Here is a 9,066-nt window from a genome sequence, read left to right as displayed (position 1 = left end):
CCTACTCTTCCCCAGTCCTTGAACTTGCAGCCCAAGGCTCTACTCTAGGATATAGGGAATCATTCTCAGCTTAGAATAAGAAACATTTTACTCATAACCTGACTGACAAAATTGTAACCCCTTTGTGTAACTACTTAGTAATAACAGTTAAAAAAAGAATATCGCTCTGCTTATTAACTGCCTCATATTACTTATTAGATTATTTGGGTTTAGTTTTTTCCCTGTCTAGCTCCAAAATGGCTTGCTAACAGATCATGTTATGGTTTTAGCTACCTTCTAATCAACAAGTCTGGCAAGTAGTAGATCAGTAATGACAATACTTTTCTATGACAGAAAATATAATAAAACTATGATTTTTTCTAATATATGATCAGATAGGTGACTGCTTGAGGAACAACATTTACTGTGTATAATTTATATGATCTCCTTTAGTTTGCATAACCAATTTATGAAGTTAAAGTTTATGATCTTAGTATTTTGAACTGAATGAAGTGAAAGCAAGCATCTCTGACTCCAAATTCTGTATGACTTGCCCATAATGCCCTCTCTCTACTCCTTCTACAAATCAACAAGCAAACCTATACCATATCATTACTATATATTTTTTATTTGAAATCAGGGCCTCAAACTTGCTAGGTAGGAATGAGATTAGTTTTGCCATATCCCTCAGCTTTTATTTTTTAAATAGGGTCTCACACATTTATGCCTGGGCCAGCCTGGACATTAATGCTCCTATTTATGTTTCCCATGTAGCTGGAATAACAGATGTACACCATCATACTCAGCTTTTATTGGTTGAGGTGGGGTGCATTAACTTTTTACCTAGGCTAGCCTTGAACTCTTATCTTCTTCATCCCCCCTGTCATGTAGCTAGGGTTACAGAATTGAGCCACCTCACCCAGCATGTACCTTATTATTATATCCAGAATGTTAGGAGTAAAGGATGTTCAATACAAGGACTTACATGCTACTGAGACAAAGTCTCAACTTTAGTTTGGTCATATACCTTTCCCAAGCAGCAAAATATGTGATTCAGCATAGAAAAAGTGAACTCCTGGCACAGACAACAGGACGTTTCTCTTAGTAAGCCTGCCCACAAAGGAGAAGCCTCCATCTAGGGGGAGGAAGGAGAGAAGACAGCCCGTTTGTTGGACTTCGGCCTTCCAAAACCACAGATGTGATCCTAAACAGGACAGCTGACCTGGGCCATTCAGTTGCTTTGACTTCATATGTGCATTTAATTCCAAAGTTAACACATAACAGGAAACGAACCACAGCTTTAGCCAGTTAACATCAAAGGTAGGAGACCAGGAGGTAGACTGTTAAAGAATCCAAAGAGTAAACATCCCAGTGAGTCACAGCATTCCATATGCAGTAGAACCACTAGATTCAAAATTGCATGGGAACGTCCAAGTCAACACCCCAAGAAAAAGCGGGTCTAGTGCTCTTTAAAAAAGTATGAAGTTCTGCTGGGTGCTGGTAGCTCATGCCTATAATCCTAGCTACTCAGGAGGCTGAGATCCTAGGATCATGGTTCAAAGCGAGTCCAGGCAGGAAAGTCTGGAGACGACTCTTATCTCCAATAAACAACTCAGCAAATAGGAAGTGGTGCTGTGCAAAGTGGTAGAACACCAGCCTTGAGCAAAAGAGCTCAGGGACAGTGCCCAGGCCCCGAGTTCAAGTTGCAAGACCCACAAAAAAGTAGTAAGTTCTATACTTGTAAATTAGTTTGAGAATACATTGATTTATATTATATTCTATTTGTGTTTTTTTTCCAGTACTACAGACAGGAGGTTCTCTATCATTCAAGCTATGCCCCAGCCTTCTGTTTGTTCCTTTTTGTATGGCGAATGGTCCTTTAGGGATATTTGCCCTTAAGTCCTTGTTCAACCATAAATTTCATGGATTCTGTGGCACTTCAACTTTGAAATGAGAGCTCATGTGCTGTTCTTCAACAAAAACATAGTACATTTTAAAATCATGACACTTGCAGGGGGTGTGGAAAGAGGAGCAATTTGCTTTTCCCCAGAGGCATACTAGTCTCAGTTTGGGGGATGTTTACCCAAATACTGATGCCCAGGGCCCACTCCCTAAATATTTTTTGTCACTGGTCCAATGTGCTACCTGGACATTAGAGATGAGTTGGATTTTGTGTATGTATGCTGGTCCTAGGGTATCAACTCAAGGTCTGGGTGCTGTCCTTGGCTTTTTCACTCAGGGCTGGTATACTATCACTTAAGCCATAGCTCCACATCTGGTTTTTTGGTGATTAAATGGAGGTGAGAGTCTCATGGACTTTCCTGCCTGGTCTGGCTTCAAACCAAGATGCTCAGATCTCAGCCTCCTGAAATAGCTAGGATTACAGGCATGAGCTACTGGCACCCAGCTTAAGGGAAGACAACTTTGGAAGGCTGTCTGACCATTCTCTGAATCTTGGGAAGGTTGCTAAAGATCCAAACAAAGCAGAAGATTAGTAGTCACAAAGTTGTCTGGAAAACATCCAGCAATAGGCTTCATGTTTGTCAATAGCATTAAAAAAACCCAACAACAGAAAAGAGGAAGTCTAAAAAGAGCTAAAGGAATTGGAAGGATGACAGGTGCATGACCAGCTGTCCAATCACAAATTTGAAACAAAGCAAGGCAGAGGAATTACCACATTCCTGTAACATATTCCACTGGGATATCAATGTTTTGATCAGAGTCTGCTCTATTGTACTTTGTAAAGTCTTTTTGTTGGGAGCTAAAAACAAAATCTGATTCATATTTATTTTTTCCCCAAAAAGTTACACCAGGGGAAGTAAGAATGCCAACTGTGAAAATTGAAGAGAAAATCAGATCTCAGTCCAAACAGAACCACCAATGAGACAATTGACAGTAACTATGACTCTAATGAAATTCAGTTCTCAGTTGAAAGCACTGGGTTGGTGTTTCTCTTGTTCTATTCTTAGTGCACTTTTCCCCTTTCAGAGAAATAGCTTCCTACAGTTTGAAACAATAATCACTCACACTGCATTCCATGTTTTCTGGATTCTCAGTGTGGCTTAAAATGTCATAACCTCTTTTCCCCACAGGATAAGATGGAGGTTTCCCTTCACAGCTGCTTTAAGGACATCAGTGGGCCAATCTGGCTAAGTGGCATATATTTGCCTTGCAGGAGAAGCAGTACTGATAAGTGAAGGGTCTTGGTGTGGTACTTCAGAAATGTAATCTTAGTTACCTAAGAGGGAGAGGTAGGAAGATCAAGGTCCAAGACCAGCCAGGACAAAAGCATGAGACTCTAATAACCTAAAGCAGCAAGGGCTGAGGCTATGGCTCAAGTGGTAGAGTGCTTACCTAGCCAGCACGAGGCCTGAAGTGCTAACCCTAGTACTACCACTGAATTTGGGAAGCATGAAAGACCTGCAAAAGTAATCTTGCAGATTACAGTTCAGGTTTATAATCCTAACTGCTCAGGAGGCTGAGATCTGGAGGAACAAGGTTCAAAGCCACTTCAACAGAAAAATCCGAGATACTTCATTTCCTAAATAACCAAGCTGGAAATGTAGTTCAAGTAGGTAGAGTGCCGTGAGTCAAGCAAGCAAGCCAAGCAAGTACAAAGCCCTGAGATCAAATCCTGGTACCAGTAAAACACAAAGCAAATGGGAATATATGGCAATGGAAGACAAAGAGGACACAGATCGCCTCATGTATACCTTGTAGGAATGTCCTACTAAACAGGACCTTGGTTGCCAGTGGTAGAAACCACTTGGAACATCTAAGGAAATGATTTTGCCCCAAACCAACAGGAAGTCCCAAGATGGATCTAGCTTTGCTCAGAAATACATCCAGGATTAACAATACCCCTGAAACCCACCGCAGGACCAGGGTCAAACTCAGAAGAAGGGTGCTCTGAGAAATAAAAATAGCATATATTCACTAGTCTGTGAGGGTTTCAGATTTAAAGCCATATTCTACTCATCTTTTTCATTTACAGTGCTATGACAGTCACTTACTGGCATTCAGGAAGTATTTATCAAATATGTATGGAAATAAATTTCATATCTGTGTATCTCTACCACATCAAAACCTGCTTGGAGCTTTATAGTGTCTGTGGTGCTATGGCTGCTATGAGACTGTCTGAACGAACTAGATTGCTCACTGAACCTGCCTACATGGACTCCCACACTTTGCTCTTCAAATTTTAGCTTTTTTTGGTCGGTTGTGAGGCTTGAACTCTGGGCCTGGGTGCATGTCCTTGAGCTCTTCAGCTCAAGGCTAGCACTCTACCACTTGAGCCACAGCACCATTTCCAGTTTTCTAGTGGTTTATTGGAGATAACAGTCTCATGGACTTTCCTGCCCGGGCTGGCTTTGAACAGCGATCCTCAGATGTCACCCTCCTGAGTAGCTAGGATTACAGGTATGAGCCACTGGCACCCAGCTCTCTTTTTTGATTTGTGTGCTGGTTCTGGGACTTAAACTCAGGGCGTGGGCACTGACCCTGAGCATCTATGTTCAAGGCTAGCACTCTACCACTTCAGTCACTTCTGGCTTTGTTAGTAGTTCACTAGAGATTAAAGTCTTGAAGTCTTTCCAGGCTAGGCTGCGATTGTCGATGGTCAATTGTCAGATCCCAGCCTCCTGAGTAGCAAGGATTACTGGCATGAGTCACCAGTGCCTGGCCTTCTTCCTTAGCTTTTTGTTTCCTGTGCTCCAGGCTTAGTCTCATAGCTGAGCAGGTCAGCTTCTCTCAAAGAATCTAGCCAGAGGTTACATTCCTACCCTTGTGGTCATTATCAGATGATCACATGATTGACCATGCCAGGTTAGGAGTTCAGGAGGCAGGAAGGGCCCAGAGGCCCAGGACTGAGAGGGAAACAGGAAGCTGAGAAACTAGCATGCTGTGGAGGCTGAGCAGCTATAAGAAGTTAAATCTTTATCATATTTAAATGAAAAAAAAAACCATACTGTATTCCACTAGGTCCCAAGCACTATGCAAGAAGCTGAGACCTTCATAAGGACTATAAACAAATGGCTGAGAAGCAGACTTTGAGAAGTACTGCTTGTTAGTATGTTAGTGAGGTAGAGAGAGACAGTATAAATAAAACATAGGCAAATAAAATATGTAGCGATGATGCAACAAGGAAAGTAAAATATTCAATGGGTAAAGGACTAATATCTAGAACATACAAAGACCTCAAAGAATTAAATAGCAAAAGAGCAAATAATCCATTTAATAAGTGAACAATGAACTGCAAATAGTTTGCAGAAGAAACACAAATGGCTAATGGATAAAGAAGTGTTAAACACCCTTAGCCATAAAGGAAATGCAAGAAACAACTACACTATTGCACTCCAGTCAGAATGACAATCATCAGGAAAACAAACAAAAATGAACTATACAACTTGTGCATAGAGAAGGGAGGGATGGGGAAGGGGTGACATTCTCCAAAAAGGAATGTACTCATCACCTGACTAATATCACTGTAACCCCTCTGGACATCACCTTTATAATAACAATAATAAAATAAAATAACAATTTTCAAAAAAGAATCACAACAAGCAAGTGACTCATGCCTATAATCCTAGCCATGCAAGCGGCTGAGATCTAAGAATTACGGTTCAGAGCCAGCCTAGGCAGACAAATCCATATGCTTCTCTCGAATTAAATAACAAAGAGCCAGAAGCATGGCTCAAATGGTAGAGCACCAGCTTTGAGAGAGAGAGCCCTAGTACTTGGAGAAAGGGAAAGATGGAGGGAGGGGAAAGAAAGGGAAGAGGGAGGGAAGAGGGAGTCCTAAGCTAGTCCTAATACTAGTCTGCTTCCTGCACTATGGATTTGTCTATTCTGAAAACCTCAAGGAAGCAGAATCACACAAGGTGTGCTATTTTGTGACATGTTTTCAATGTAGCATGTATCAGTTCTTGGTTTTTTCTTTTATACTTTGTTCTTTATATGGCTGGATAATCTTCCAGTATACAGATACATTTTATTCATGCATTCATCAACTGGTAGACATTTGAGTCCCCCCCCCCCGCCTCAACTATGGATATATATTTTTTTAATTAATTAATTAATTAATTTTGCCGGGTGTGGGGCTCGAACTCTGGGCCTGGACGCTGTCCCTCAGTTCTTCAGCTCAAGGCTAGCACTCTACCACTTGAGCCACAGCTCCACTTCCGGCTTTTTCTACTTATGTGGTACTGAGGAATCGAACCCAGGGCCTCATGCATGCAAGGCAAGCACTTTTCCACTGAGCCACTTCCCAGCCCCCCGACTATGGCTATTATAATGCTGCTATGGTCATTTGTATACAAGTTCTTCTGTAAAAATTATGTTTTCGTTTCTTTTTATATACACCTAGGACTAGAATTTCTGGGTCACGGAACTCTATGCTTAAATTTTTTATTCTGCTGATTTGAGTATTGATGTCAGAGCCTCATGCTTCCTAGGCAAGTGCTCTATCAACTGGGCCAAACCTCCATGCTCTTATTTTTGTTATTTTTTTTTTTTGTTGGTCGTGGGGCTTGAACTCTGGGCCTGGGCGCTGTCCCTCAGCTCTTCAGCTCAAGGCGAGCGCTCTACCACTTGAGCTACAGTGCCACTTCCGGTTTTCTGGTGGTTTATTGGAGATAGGAGTCTCATGGTCTTTCTTGCCCGGGCTGGCTTTGAACCGCGATCCTCAGATCTCAGCCTCCTGAGTAGCTAGGATTACAGGCGTGAGCCACCAGCGCCCGGCTTATTTTTGTTATTTTTTATGATACTGGGGCTTGAACTCTGGATCTGAGCTACTTTTTGCCTAAGGCGAGTGCTCTACCACTTGAGCCATAGTGCCACTTCTGGCTTTTTTTGTAATTGGAGATAACAGTTTCACGTTCTTTCCTGCCTTGGCTGGCTCTGAACTGTAAACCTCAGATCTCAGCCTCCTGAGTAGTTAGGGTTACAGGTGTCAGCCACCTTGCCCAGCCCACACCAAGTCCTTTTGCATTTAGTTTTGTTTCATTTTAAAATTCAACATAGGGTTTGCCTGGGCTAACCTTGGACTATGATCCTTCTACCTATGCCTTTTGAGTAACAGAGAGTACAGGCATGCACTACCATGCCTATGTTTAATGGTTTGAGGTACTGTTACTGTAGATGATTTGCTACCAGTCTTTGTCAACAGTTCTTTGGTTCAGCCCTCGTCATGCTGTGACTTATCATTGTGGTTTTCATGTGCAGTTCCCTGATAACTAATGATAGTAAACACCTTTTCATGTGTTTTTGGTAATTTTTATATCTCTTTTTTGGAAAAAAGTGTTCAATTCCTTTCCTGTCTTTTTTTTTCCTTTTTTACTGATGAAGACTAAAGATTCTTCATATATTCTATATAAGCCAGATATGATATATGGCTTGTAATTTTTCACATATTCCATGGGTTAGTTTTTTTTTCTTTTTCTTTTTGTCAGTTGTGGGCCCTGAACTCTGGGCCTAGATGCTGTCCCTCAGCTCTTCACTCAAGGCTAGCACTCTACCACATGAGCACCAGCGCCACTTCTGGCTTTTTCTGTTTATGTGGTACTGAAGAATTGAATGCAGGGCCTCATGCATGCAAGGCAAGCACTCTACCATTGAGCCACCTTCCCAGCCCAAGGATTAGTTTTTCTAAATAGTTATTCTTTATGATCTTTGCAGTAGTATAATTTATCTACTTTGTCAAACTGTGCTTCTGAGGTATCTAAGAAAACACCACCTTACCACATCTTACCCCATGGTCTTGATTTAGGACTCCACCAAGACTTACTCCTCTTGTCTTCTGGAAGCTTTGTTTTTTTGTTTTGTTTTTTTAGCTATGACATTGTTGTGTATAATTCCACACAAATTTCTAAAAGTCCTACTTATTTGGTAGTGCTTTCCCAGGGAAATATCTGTACCACCATCAAGAAAAAAGGAACAGTTATACTATTGTATTTAAAACAAAATGTGTAATGTGTGCTCTTTAGCATTCTGATCTCAGCAGAGAACAATATTTGAAATGAGCCAGTGCTTTCTCTGTAGGACAAATAAATGCTTTCATAAAGACGTCACTTTTGAATGGACTGCAGATTATGACCTATTTACTTATGAACCAGCCCAAAACAGCTTGCCTCCATAGAGCGAGGGAGGCAAGAAAGACTCTACTGTTAGAATCAGAGAGAGAGAGAGAAAAAAAACAATCACTAATTTGGTCTAAACAAGGGTGCTTAAGAGTTTTCTGTGGCTTTCAAAAACTACTTTCTCAAGGAAGATGAATAAAAACTGTTTTTGTAATGTCTTGTGACCTGGAAATATTTAATGTAAATATAATAGTGCTTTTATTTATATTTGTTCTGTAAAGCCGAGGAGAGATGGCACAACATAAATGAACCAAAACAAACACCATTAGAATAGGCTATTTCAAAGGGAGGATCCCTAAGATAAGCCAAATAGACTCAAGGGACTCAAAGGGTACGTGAGAGGAAGAGAAGAGGGCAAAGACACCCAAACCTCTGCTTTCTCTTCAACACAGCTTGGAGCTTGAAGCACTGCTTATAGACAATAAAGCAAGCCTAGCAGATACTCCTCACCAAGCATTTTATTTTACTTCACTGTGTGCGCATGAGCACGCACACACACGCGCGCGCGCACACACACACACACACACACACACACACACACACACACACACACACACACACACACACACACACACACACACACACACACACACACATTCTTTGCCTGGCAACTGCCAAAAGTCCAGATTCCCACAAGGAAGCCAGGTGTTTGTTCAAACAATTTATGTGATGTGATATAGTTTGGTGGCCAGCCTCATGTACATGGGGTACTCGGTCCTATAAGGAGGCTTCTCTAAAGAGAGCAAGGTCTGGCCTGTTGCAAACTCTCTTCTGTCTAGATGCCATAGCACCCATACAAAGTTAAATTTTAGGGGGCTGGGAAGGTGGCTCAGTGGAAAAGTGCTTGCCTTGCATGCATGAGGCCCTGGGTTCGATTCCTTAGCACCACATAAGCAGAAAAAGTCAGAAGTGGTGTTGTGGCCCAAGTGGTAGTGTGCTACCCTTGAGCTGA

Source organism: Dipodomys merriami, unplaced genomic scaffold (assembly GCF_024711535.1).
Source record: "Dipodomys merriami isolate MVZ:Mamm:240054 unplaced genomic scaffold, mDipMer1.0.p SCAF_3, whole genome shotgun sequence".
NCBI lineage: Eukaryota > Metazoa > Chordata > Mammalia > Rodentia > Heteromyidae > Dipodomys > Dipodomys merriami.
Note: the sequence above shows the minus strand (reverse complement) of the source record.